The 14,027-nt window shown below is 36.2% G+C and overlaps 1 long non-coding RNA gene across 1 annotated transcript; it reads right to left on the bottom strand.

The window, feature by feature from the left end:
* Positions 1–209: 209 nt before the first annotated feature.
* Positions 210–11,545, bottom strand: LOC126933495 (uncharacterized). The gene is made up of 3 exons (XR_007718642.1): positions 10,452–11,545; positions 2,729–2,849; positions 210–1,433 (listed from the first exon to the last, which is right to left on the bottom strand). It is a non-coding gene; the product is annotated as an uncharacterized LOC126933495 (long non-coding RNA).
* Positions 11,546–14,027: the final 2,482 nt, after the last annotated feature.

Raw genomic sequence — 14,027 nt, 5'->3', positions numbered from 1 at the left:
AGAAATTAACCCGTCTGTGTCACCTATCTAAATAATCCTTAGAAGTTCAAATCTTCCTAAATCTGTTAATCTTGTATACACATCTACTTAATATTTTCTCCAGTATAATTATTTATGATCAATATAAAACAAAACAAATGTTACTGTAATGTTTATTTTATAATTTACTTTCATGTATTTGTTTCTAAAATTTTGATTGTAGTATGTAGTCATTCAACTTGTTAGAAAGTAAGTACATGTATTACGTATGAGCCAGCTTGGGAGACTACGTGTATATATTTAATTGGTTTTTACAAGATATGAGCCAAGAAATACACCGATGACCTACAAATGAGTTGTATTTTAAAAATGTACTCGAACATTACAGATTCCATGACAATGAACACTCCTCTGTTAAGATTTTGGATGTGAAGTAAAATGCATCATTCTGTTATGTGAGTAACAGACTCAGAGATGGTGAACTAGGTCCAGGAAGGGAGAAAGCAAGTTAGAAGGTGGCTCAAAGGTATATCTGTGTTAGAAGTGTGGTGGCACTGAATTTGGCAACATTCAAGGAGATTATGGAAATTCGCCGTGAATTACAGACAGATGAGGAAGTCAATTTTTAAACGACACCATTCATAGCCAAAGTTCTGTGACAACATATTCAGAAATTGGAAGTAAATTCTAGTCTAGTGGATCAGTTCAGGGATTCAGAGATGGTCAGAAGTAGATTAATTGTACAAACAGGGAAGCAGCAAGATTCAGGGAGTCAGGCAGGCACAGGTACCAGAAATCATGGTAAGGCCAAAATCTAAATGGAGTTTTTGTTAGTGAAGAAATTGGTATTCAAGTAAAAGTGATGCATGTAGGCTCTAATCTCTGGGTATGAGTACTCATTGTGTGCTTACCCTGTTCCTGCAGAAACAAATTATGTATTAACTCTCCCTCTTACTGGCCATTTCTCCTGTGAATAATTCCCTTTCTCCTATCCCCCCTCCACAACTGTATTCAATCTATCTTGTATTCTAAGATGTTGCTTATCATGCCTTAATTAACATGTGCTAATTTATCATTAGTTATATATTTTTAAATTCTTTTATCCACAAGGTAGAAACTTTTAATCAATTTTCTATCAGTAGTATTTCTCTTTCATTCAATCACTCCGATTTCTGGGTATATGTCCCTTCCAAGCTAATGAGAAGAGCTTTCAGCTAACTGACTTTTGCTGCAGTTGAAATTTTCAATCTTATCAAGTCTCAAGAATCTCTCTTCCCTACACAGTGCAAGACTTTCAGTCCCATCAACACATGTAATTTATTTAAAGCACATTGCAAAAACAGCGTAGGCTATGGAGTTAAACCACTATTGTTCAAGTCTCCCATCTCCTGTTGAGTAGATGTGTAACTTTAGTTCAGCCACTTCACCTGTGTAAGAACTTTCAGCACCCTCACCTGTAAAGCAGAAATAAAACCAACCACATTTTAGGAATTTTGCAAAGGTTACACAAAATAATATATGTTAAAATCTTAGCGTATAATTAAAACAGAAAAGATCCTAGAAATTTGCCCCTTTTGCTTCATCTCTCTCAAGTTCAAAGTTCCACAGATCTCTAGCAAGGGTCAAAATGACACCAGTCTCTTTGCTAAGGCATAGCAAGAGTGACTTTTATTCCAGTTCCCAACAAGTTCCTCATCTCCATCTGACAGCACCTCAGTCTGGACTTTATTTTCCATGTCACTGTCAGCATTTTGGTCAAAACCATTCAACAAGACTCTTATGAAGTTCAAACTTTCCCACATCTTGTGATCTTCTTCTGAGGACTTCAAACTGTTCCAACCTCTGCCTGTTACCCAGTTCCAAAGTCACTTCCACATTTTCAGGTATCCTTTTATAGCAGGATCCACTCTCCGTAGTACTGATTTGCTGAATTAGTCCATTTTTATACTGTTATAAAGAACTGCCTGAGACGGGGTAATTTATAAAGGAAAGAGGTTTAATTGACTCACAGTTCAGCATGTCTGGGGAGGCCTCAGGAAACTTTCAATCATGGTGGAAGGCAAAGGGGAATTGTGATTTATATTGAAATACTGTATACAATATTACTGCTGTTTGATTTTATACATTCAACAGATAGACATAGCAGAAAAAGACCTTTATATTACATAATGCAAGATCATCTAACAATGACCTCCAAAGAAATTTCTAAATTAAAAATTCATAGAAGACATAGCTATAAAGTGTTATGAATCAGATTAAGCAAATATTATATAAATAAAAGAATTTTATTCATCTCCACAGAAGCTATATTTTGAAAACATGTAATAGCTCATCTAAAATGTACTACACATTTCCGAACATAATATATTTAAATATCAGTGTTTATTAAGCAATATTCAATGTTACCTGCAGTGAAATAATGAAATATTGAATTACATCATAAAAGATGACAGAGGAGCTTAATACAAAAATAACTGTTTAACTAAATGATAAAGACAATGTATTATGTAGCAGTATAATTTGCATTCCATGATAATCAGCAGCATATTTTGAAAATATTAAAGAATTGAAATATGAAAATATTGAAAGAATATTAGTGTCAGCCGGGTGCGGTGGCTCACGTCTGTAATCCCAACATTTTGGGAGGCCAGGGCCTCATGAGGTCAGGAGATGGAAGCCATCCTGACCAACAGGGTGAAACCCCATCTCTACTAAAAATACAACAGTTAGCCGGTGTTGTGGGGCATACCTGTAATCCCAGCCACTCGGGAGGCAGAGGCAGGATAATCCCTTGAACCAGGCAGTTGGAGGTTGTAGTGACGCGAGATTGCCCCACAGCACTCTAGCCTGGTGACAAGGCAAGACTTCGTCTCACAAAAAGAAAAAAGAAAAAAAAAAAACAGAATATTAGTGTCTCTGTGGAAAGGCAATAGTCATAAGCAGCCACCACTAACTTCAAATTTCTGAGTAACAAATTTTTTGAGTACAAATACATAAAATATTTTATCTCCTATTATATATTTAGAGAACTTGATTCTTTCGTTGCTGTAATTGTTTGTTCCTCACTCACAGATGATGTTGCAAGGCATACAGAAGAGTTAACTTTAAACTTGATGTTTTCTTGTTGTTCTTCTGCATGAGTGACCCTGTTGTAAGAGGAACAAACTATTAAGCTTGAACATTTGTGAACATAGGTAAGGACTGACAAGAAAGAAAACAACAAAGTTATTCTGACAAGCATCAGACTATGGAGTCTTTTATAGGGCTTTGCAGTACATAATATGTAATTTTTATGATTGACTATGATGAAAATTGCTTTCAAGCAGGCTAGTCAAGCATACCTGGGATCACCTTCTGGGAGAAAAACAGAAGTTAAAATGTACCTAGTTGCTCTGCCCTTCCATACAGATGCCTAGGTCTCCGTAACTGTCCCTGGAAATTCTCAGAGCAACTAAAATGTCACACGAAATTAAATGTCTCAAATAAGTTATTCTCAAACTTTAGTAAGCTTAACAAAATTACCTTGGCTACCCCAATATAGGGTCCCAACAACAGGAATTCTGATTCAATCCAATAAGTCAGTGTAGAAATCTGCATTTACAAGCATACCGTGTCAATTAGATGGGGGATTAAGAAGGCTTCTAAGAGAAATTGTACCTAATATTTAATTTTATCAGATCTCTAAATCTTCTGACACATATTGCTTTCAGCAGTATTAAGATGTTGAGAATGACCTTATACTCAAGTTCCATACTACTTGAGCATTTAGTTCTAACAGGTGGAAAGGATGATGTGAGCTTTATTCTGCCTCTGTTCTTATCAACAGAGAGTCCAAATGCAAGTGTCAAGGAGTATCAGGAGGAACAACAGCTTCCTCTAATTTCTCTTGATACATGCAGGCAATGGCCTTTCACTAGTAAGTACTGGCAAATAGACCACAAACATTGGGTTAGAATTCTACAGTGGTAAAAGGAAAAGCTCATGAACAAGGCATTATTGTGATCTTGATGCTAGGATGCAAAGAAAGAACTTAATTTATGCAAAACCTGTGTCAATAGTATGTGTTAGTATATAGGGAATCTATGGGGTGGTGTAAAGAGTTGATTTAACAAATCTCTGTGGAATTTCTTGCTACCACTCAGGACAAATACTCCATAGTGAACAAGACTTCAACAGCCTTTCTACAGGACTGAAAGCTTTCTACCACTTTCTTAAGACTACAGCTAGTGATAAGGGATCTTGTTAGGAATAAAGAAGAAAAGAAATGTATACTGTTCTCTCTGGATGAATAAAGCTCTAGTATTTATAAATCATTAAGTCTTCCTCATAACCCTGCCTGAAGGGGATAACAGAGTCATTTTCCAGGCAACAACACTTTTATAGCATTACTTCAATTTAGAAATCATAAATAGTTCAAGTTATTTTTTCTTAATATCTCTTTGTATGCTATTATGTTGTTGTTACCATGCAAATTGGGAATTAGGTGACAGAGTGTGAAAATGTTGTACATGTGCACATTAAAATGTTGCCACATAGCAGAAAGCAAAAATGTTTTCCATAAGTCTGCTGACAGATGAAAATTTTATAGCAGACATCTCTCAGAAGTCATCTGCATTTAAGTTTAATATATGAAGAAATTATATTGTGTACTCCCTAAGAAAAAAATTGCAATTATGAAAACTGAAAACCAAAACCCTAGTCCCTCTACTTGGCCCAATTGACAGGCCAGTGCATATTGCTTAGTATTTTTTGTATCCTCTTTCCACTCGCAAAGGAAAACCACCTAAAATGCTTTGACCTGCAATATTTTAATATGATTTTCTCTTAAAACTCTCCTTTTAAGCCAAAGACAATAGAAAGTAATTTGGTAACACAGTATCTTAAAAATACTAAAGACATTGTAGAATATGAATGCATGAAATGCTCACACTGAGTTTGCTGAAGTGTGCTAACGAGCCACACTTCCATTCTGAAATGTTTCTGCAGTTCTGTCTATATGATCCCAAACAGCTTCTCATTTTTAAAACTAATATTTAATAACTTTTGTCTAGATAGAATCATTATTAATTCTAGCAAATGCTCTGTAAAATTTCTACAACTAAAATCAGACTTAGTTTCTTTATATGTATTTAACATTCAGAGAAAATGAAATTACTTCAATGTAATTCAAATCATATCTATCATTACTGCAAAGGAAACCCACTAGTAAGACTTCATATCAGGTTCTGCATAAATGACTGTTCACTCTCCATATTCACATCGTCACACCTACAATCATTTTTTCTGATGTAACATGTTCAATGAAAACTTCATTCACTCAGCCATTACTGAGATCCCACTCTCTTCTGAGTATTACATTAAGAAATAGAAAGTGTGGTCTCAAGGTTCTATCTCCTTTCTGGTCTGCCCCACCACTAAGGAATTGCACAGGACCCTGAGCAACAGTCAGTCTCAGCTACCGCAGACCACACTTTCTTTCACGCAGTGAAGTCAACAGCTGGGTAAAATCAGTGAAGAAACGTAGAAAAATCACTACACAATTTATTAATTTATCTGACTTTATTAGAGTAAGCATGAGCAGCAATGGGCTTATAGAACTTCAAAATTTTTCAAATAAGCATATTTATACTAACAAATCAGTTTTCCAATCAACTATCTACCCACAAACAATCACTTCTTTTTCTTCTTTACTTCACACAGTTTTCCAGTTGGTGTCAAGAGGAGACTGACCAAGTGTCTGGGCAGGCCCTTGTGTACCCAATTTAACCTTGGAATGTCCGTCTTTATATTACCATGACCTACTATGCAGAAGACATGGTATTCTCTGTACCTGCTGGACCCAAGATAGTGCTTTCTTGGGATCTTTGCCCTATTACATCATGTGATAACTTAAGGTCAAAGCTATCCAAATGACAAGATACTTTTTTACACATCCTAGATTGTGTTAAAATGATTATGTTTCTAACAATCCTTGCACCTTCCAAATCACCTTTAGGTACAGGCATTATCAAAATTTATTTAGGAACTACAATCCAGACTTTAACCAAACAATATACGTTATGAGTTTTACTTTATCATTTTTTTTCTCCCCACAATAAAGTTAAATAAAATAGACTCTGGGTATTCCAATTAATTTTGCTCATGACTGTGAGCAACCATGATCTATCAACATTACAATCCTTCCTCATTTAAGTTGTAATATTGCCATTTATATTTCAAGACAAAAATACGTATTTGAAAATGATGCATTTGTTCATAAGCTAGATGATATATATGTACTAAAATAAGCCTGCTGCTCTACCCAGTTCTTTAGGTCTTCTGATATATACTAGGGTGGTTTGAACTGATGACATTATTTTTGATTCAGTTACTTAACTGAGGGCATTTAAGAGACTATTGTCTCACTGAGAGGAATTTCCACTTTTAGTGGTCACCAAAGGAAGAGCAACCTAATATAGCTAGTTCTAGCATCACACTGAAAATTTCATGTTCTCATCTTTATTTTAATACACTTATGAGACAGCAGAGCCCAGAGATAACTAAGATCATGTTGGATTTGTTTTGCAGGTTTGTGTGTGTGTGTGTGTGTGTGTATGCTTTGTTTCTTTTTAGGGGGTTGCGGGAAGACGGAGTCTCCTGCTGTCACCCAGGCTGGAGTGCAGTGGCAAGATCTCTGCTCTCTGACTGCAATCACTGCCTCTCGGGTTCAAGCGAACCTCTCACCTCAGCCTCCTGAGTAGCTGGGATTACAGGCCCGCCCCACCATGCCTGGCTTTTTTTTTTTTTTTTTTTTTTTTTTTTGAGACAGAGTCTCACTTTGTCACCCAGACTGGAGTGCAGTGGTGTGATCTTGGCTCACTGAAACCTCCGCCTCCCAGGTTCAAGTGACTCTCCTACCTCAGCCTCCCGAGTAGCTGGGATTACAGGTGTGTGCCACCAGGGCTGGCTAAATTTGTATTTTTAGTAGATATGGGGTTTCACCATGTTGGCAAGGCTGGTCTCGAACTCCTGACCTCAAGTGATCTGCCTGCCTCAGCCTCCCAAAGTGCGAAGATTACAGGTGTGAGCCACTGCACCTGGCCCCCTGGCTAATTTTTTTATTTTTAGTAGAAACGGGGTTTCACCATCTGGGCCAGGCTGGTCTCCAACTCCTGGCCTCAAGTGATCCACCCACATTGGCCTCCCAAAGTGCTAGGATTACAGGCATGAGTCATCACGTCCAGCCTACCTTGTAGTTGTTTTGCTTTGACCTCAATAAAGTTAGATAAGAAATACATGCTATTCTCTATATATTTATCTTAGATGCTTCTGACTTTTAAAAGTATTATGTAAATAGAATACTGCTATTGCTACCCATGGTTTTCCAAGCCCTTTCCTTTTTCTTTATCAGTAACTATCATGTTTGTAATCTCATTTCCTCTATACCAGAGGTGTTTGGTTTTTGTGTGGTTTTTTTTTTTTTTTTTTTTTTTTTTTTTTTGATGGAATCTTGCTGTGTCACCCAGGCTGGAGTGCAGTGGCACAATCTCGGCTTACTGCCAAGTTCCACCTCCCGGGTTGATGCCATTCTCCTGCCTCAGCCTCCCGAGTAGCTGGGACTACAGGCACCCGCCACCATGCCTGGCTAATTTTTTTGTATTTTTTTAGTAGAGACGGGGTTTTACCAAGTTAGCCAGGATGGTCTCGATCTCTTGACCTTGTGATCCACCTGCCTCGGCCTCCCAAAGTGCTGGGATGACAGGCGTGAGTCACCGCGCCCAGCCAGTGTTTTTTTTTCCTGCAATGCACATTTTAATATTTCCTGCTTCTGAATTCATTGATGTGATAGTTCTGATAAATCAAATCTTTCTAAGAGAGATGTTACTAACAGACATCACAAAAACTTATGTGCCTTCAAATGAATTCAATATTTCTAATTCCCTTTTCCCTCAATAATGCATTTGCTTTCTACATTGTTTCAGAGTTGAACCCTCAATCATCTGTCAGCATGTGTTCTTAGGGCAACATTTCTGAGATGATAAAAGAATTTTAAAACAGGAAAAAGAATCTTAACAACGACATTTAGTTTAAAAATCTGTCAAGTAGATCTTGAGTGGCTGCATGGACGTAACCTGATTAGCTCCAGACAAGTGTGAGAAACATAAAAATATAATTCAGCTTGGCTGTATGATATCCATTTACAGTGGATAATCAATCATAATGTATTTAGTTTGAGTTAATAAGGAGGGTGCATGTATTCAATCCCATCACATACTGTTTTCCATACTTGAGAAAGTACTTCGATGTATATTATCACATTTAATTCTCACAGCATCCCTGAGACAGTATTATGCCCACTTCACAGATGAAGAAACTGAAATTCAAAGAAGTGTTAAGAGATTTATCCAGGTTTACACAATACCCGGAGAGCAAGAAGCCAGCCTAAATTTGTTTTGGCTCAGAACTCAGCTGCCAATTACATTAGTCTAATGCTGAGGAGTTCCAGGTCCAAGGGAAAGTTAAGTCTATCAGTCACTTCAGAGATTTTTCTCTCTCTCAAATATGCATTTAGAGTCTCTCTTGTACCACAACATTAATTCATTAATATTTACAAAGAGCAGTATTACAATTTTAGAAACACCCTACCCATAAAACTCTCATAGGTCGTAGAAAAACAAAATTAGTATCAACTTGACTATGAAATATTGAAATAGCATGAGAAATCCCAAAGAACCGTATGTCTACATTTGTGAAATACAATTTGGTCCCAGCAGGAATTAGTCAAAAGAATCAACAAATGGGTCTATGATTTTTATTCAGTTTCTGAAATACACAGATTTTGTAGTCTCACTCAGTATCAATCTGTGATTGCTCCTAATAGCCAGTAAAAGTTCAAACGGTCAATAAAGCAAAACACTAACACATTTTAGAAATGTACAGCATTTTCATTTGCCTATCATTAATAATGGCTTCAATTAAAGTATAATTTCTTGCTTAGAATGACTCTGAAAACAGATGTTATCACCAGTAATAGTAAACACTTTCTTCTTTTAGGGAAAGGAGTATTTTTAGTTTCCTGGATTCATTAATGAGATGTTAAAATTTTAAACAATGTATATACCTTCTGTATAAACTAGTATTTTTACTAGTTATAAATGATAATTCATAAATGTAAACAATTGGATGGAATTCATTAGAAGCATAGCAATATGAGACAATTTAATGTAATATAGAGAAAATAATATCAGTGTAAAATATAGTTACAATACTTTGAAAGTTAAAAATAAAAGTTAAAACTAAATTTAAAAACTAAAAAATAAGGTAAAAACAAAAGAAACCCCAGTTCATTACTGAGAAAGGAATATCATATTTAATTTTCATGACTTTATTTTACTTTCAAAGTCATGTTAGTCTAGACATTAGATAGAGAAAAAGAGGGACTTAAAATAGTAACTTCAATATATAAAACAGTAATTACAATGCAATGTAGTTAAGTTGTATAAAAAAGCTAAGTACAAAGATCTTTAGACATGTGGAGGATTATGTAACCTGTACTAGATTTAAAGGACTAGAATATTTACTATTTGGAGAACAGAACATTTCAGGCAAAGAAATCACAGGTCTAATTGTATCAATTTATGAAAACACATTATGAAATTTTAAAAATACTTATCAGTCTCCACACACAAGCTAATTATAGTGCTGCTCGTAGTGTGATTCCATAAAATCAGTAAACATTTCCTGACAAAATCATGGCTTCTCTCTATGTGTGAAGGACTGTCTCTGTCAACTCAGATCATCAACCCTGATGCAACTGTAAAAATTAAAAATCTAGCTTGTTGTCTGATTACATTAAGCCATTTCACATTTTATCATCTTAAATTGAATAATTTTGTATTTTTGCAAAATAGCATAGAAGGAAGCAGAAGATTAGAAAAGGGGAAACAGAAACGACGAGTAGATAATTCTGTAAGCAGCCACAGACATCACAAGAACTGAGAGAGAAAGCACTGGTTAGGGTATGGGAGGCATTTTACAAACAATGCTACAAAAATTATTCTTCATAATGGGTTCAGTTGTGAGGTGTCTTTTCTTATTTTGCTTTTGTACTTATCCATGGGAAATCCTTTACTTGCATGCTTTTTTATTGGCAGAGAGCACAGGGGACAAGTCGGTTGGATTGAAAGTTTAAAGAGGACTATAGAAGCACAAAGAAATAAGGGAGACAGACACGAGATGAGAAACAGAATGAGCATAGTATTGGAAAGGTCACCAATTCTGGAATTAGGCAGTCAATGAAACCAGTACTCATTATTTACAAGCTGTAACACTGGACAAGGTACTTAACTTCTTGATCGCTCTACTATTAAAAAAAAAAAAAAAAAAAAAAGGGTATTTTTTGCTTTGTTTGGCAGTTTTGAGGACTTTGTAATAATCCTTTGCTTTATTTTTCTTCATAACACTTACCATCACTTGTCATAGTACATACTTACTTGATTAGCTGTTGTGTAGCTCTTCGAACTAATCAAACTTCCTGGGATCAGGGACATTTTCTTTATTCACTGCTGAATTTCCAGCACCTAAGAGAGTCCCTGGTCATAGTGAGAGCTTGGTAAAGAGCTGTTGCATAAGTTAATTAAGCTTAGTGAATAAATGAATTAATACGAATGAGAGCGCAGAATGCCAGACACAGCTTAAGCATTTACTAATTGTTAGATATTTGAGGCAAACTTAGATTCCAATGTTGGTGGTTTCATTTACTAATAAGTGTGACCTGTGGCTTCTTAACTGGAAAATGGTAGTGAGGAAGAATTAAAATACCTACCTTTAACGGTTATTGTCAAAGTGAGACAAGTAAATGGGGTGAACAATGTCTGGTAAAATGCTAACTACATGGTAGCAATTATAGTAATTCAAAGTAAGAGATTTGACCAAAAAGATTAGTGCTAAATTTCTGGAGAGTCCATTTTCTCCAGAGAGAAAATAGTCCAGTTGAAAATGCCCAGAGGAGGAGACAAGAGACCATTATGAGTACATCGTGTTCTTCTGAAGCTAGGCTCGCTATAGGACAATTAGAAATAAACTGAATTTATTAGTAGAATATAGCCACAGAAATCTAAGCTTTGGGATTCAGAGGATTATGCATTCATTTTTATTCATAATTACATATGAAAGTTCTTGTTTTTCTAAAATACACCTTCCTGAGGGGACTCATATAAAATGATCGTGTCGATGGCAAAGACATTTTCATAAAACAAGGCAATACAGAGTTAGACTACTCTTCATTTCTTATTGATAACAAGGCAGTCTCACAGCATGCTGGATTTAAGTAAACATCTTAAAGTGAAAATTGACCTATCCTTGGTCCTAGAGAATGAAGGGAAGGACTCAGTCATATGCCCAATTTGGATCTAATAATCTTCTCCAAAAGCATCTGTTTTTTGCTACTTGTCCATACTCAGCTAGTTGTTCAAAGCAATATTTAAAGAAAAAAACATGAATTTGTTTAACCATGATTACACAAGCAGTGTATGTAAAAGAACCACAAAACAATTCACATGTGAATAAGCATGTTAAATTTTAGTAAAATGCTCGTATTTTTAAATTAGATGATGGAAGATTCAGTATTATTTATTAATGTAGTAAAATTGAATTACACAAGGTTTTTTTTTTGCTATTTTTTATATTCTCCTAGTATACACAAGAATGATAGTGGAAAAAAAAGGAGAGTAACCACTTCTGTTGACAATGTATAAATAAACCAATTTTTATATGTATAAATATCCTGTAAATATCTGAACTGTTATACTAAAGTCCAAAATTACAATTCTACTCAGATACAAAAGAAATGTAAGCAGTCACATCAATGTTTTAAATATATAAATACATTTACTCATGCCATCGTCTGGGTACTCTAGGAAGCATGCTGGAGGAGGAGCTTAGTTTGCAGGATGTCTGTTAGAGAAACCCGTTGGGATCAACACATGCTGAATAGAGGGGAAGGAAACCATCCGTCAGATGAAGTCAACCTGTGATAGAGGCTCAGCGACAACCTCAGATGATTGTATAGAGAATTCTGCAGCTAAATTGAACATTATAGTTGCCCAAAGAAGGCCAAAATAGCTGGGCCTTTGGATGTGACCTGTTCAGACCTCGGAAAAGCATGACTTTGGAAAAGGTAGCTCTCTGTAACAAAGACGGTCCTGGAAAGATTGAGAGTTGAAGGGTGTCTGTCAACAGCCATCACAACAATTAGAGCAATGAAGTCTTCCTGCTCTGGGTAAGGCTTACCACCTCTAATATTTCTCTTACTCTTAAAGGATATCTAATTGCAACTGTATAGTTTGCTGTATATTATGAAGATTATCCTGCAAAAAAAAAGAAAAACAGATCCAGACTAACTTATAACTTTCTCTTCTGGGTTGAGTAAAAGTAAGAGAAATATTTAAGAACCCTTCTCCCATTTATAAAATAAAAAGATAACACAAACTTGAGCTCAGAACTATATGCTTGAGAGGAACTGCACAGTAAGTAGCTTTTTAAAAAGTAGAAATACCCTTAGGGAAAATGCTAATATCAGCACTATCTGCACAGCAAGCCTTGGACAGAAACAACGTGGAAGAGCTAAAACTGACACTTTTATGTTAAATACAGATTCTAGAAGTGACTATAGTGGATAGTGCCATGTGCAAACTTGATTCTTTTTTCAAGATTGAGACGTTCATTCCCCCACCTGCCAGAGTGCAGAGCACTGCTGTCACTGGAAGGAAGTTAATTTATGCAAAGTTATGCACCATTGTGGACAGAGTAGATCTTAGGACTAGTTGATGGGAGTAGGGATGCTAAGATAAAAGTCCAGCATTCTTCCTTCAATTTGGGGGACCACACTGAAGGGGCATTTCAGGTCCAGAACTTCACACGGGATCAGCTGAGGCATGTACTATCACTGTATTGCAGCTCAACTTCTCCGTCTGCCCAATCTTACTTCGGTCGTTCTTTTACTGTTATTATTCCCAAGAGCACTTCATAATAAACCTTCTTCATGGAAATCTCCATCTCAGAATCTATTTCTTGAAGACCTCTCAGCAGACAGTTTGGTACTAGAAGTGATCCCAGGAAGGAAATTATAAAATGGGACTTTCAAAGTTGGATTGTCAGCTGACTGACTGGCATGGGGATCTCAACCTTAGTAATAGCTGGAATACTGATAAGTCTAGCATGCTGTAGTGATACTATGATTAAAACCTTCTCCATGGTATACTGGGATGGGAAAGCACCCAGTGGAAAGGAACACTCTGGCTAATGGGATATCTCAAGAGATTGAGAGATATGGAGGAATATTAATTATACTAAACAATTATGGAATTGATGTTGGTTACTAAGAGCTCCTGATAAACTGAAGATAGCGTAAAGGTCAAAGTAGTTAATCAACAGTGTAAGGCAAAGTGTAATAGTCAGAGAGGGTCATCTTACCAGTATATAAAGAGACTCTCAAATTCAGCAGCAATAGGAAAAATCCATCTTTTTCCTAGATGGCCTACAGAAATGACCCATTCTTCCCTGTTAAAGGCAAGTTCTTGCCTCATTGTTAATCCAGGGAACTCTGCCTTATAAACCAACCCGCTCACCCCCATCAGAATCTATCCCTTCCTCCTCTTCTGGCACCAGACCCATAACTGAAATAAGATCTCAGCATTACCTACCTGGGGAAGTGCTGGACTGGCTAAGAGAAGAAAAGGACTATATTCCAAAAGAGCTGTAGGACCTAGTTATTATGCATCAACAAGATCTGTGGGACTATATGTGGGCTGAATCCTTATGGTGATGGAGCAAAGAGGGTGTAAAATCAGCTGGATAAGGGAAAGTTTGCCAGTTGAACAAAAATGTTTATATCATGGTGAGAATTCCAAGAAATAGTATACTACTAGGATGGAAAGATTGGAAGACTGGATAAAAGTGATGAGCCACAACAAATTGAACAGAAATGCTAAACAGAACTCCAGCGGCAGGTAGTGGAAAAAAAATCAAATGGCTAAGAGAAGTAGTTATGCTAGTGGTCATGAATATAC

Source organism: Macaca thibetana, chromosome 13, assembly GCF_024542745.1.
Source record: "Macaca thibetana thibetana isolate TM-01 chromosome 13, ASM2454274v1, whole genome shotgun sequence".
Taxonomy (NCBI): Eukaryota; Metazoa; Chordata; class Mammalia; order Primates; family Cercopithecidae; genus Macaca; species Macaca thibetana.
Note: the sequence above shows the minus strand (reverse complement) of the source record. Positions and strands in the feature narration are given on the sequence as shown.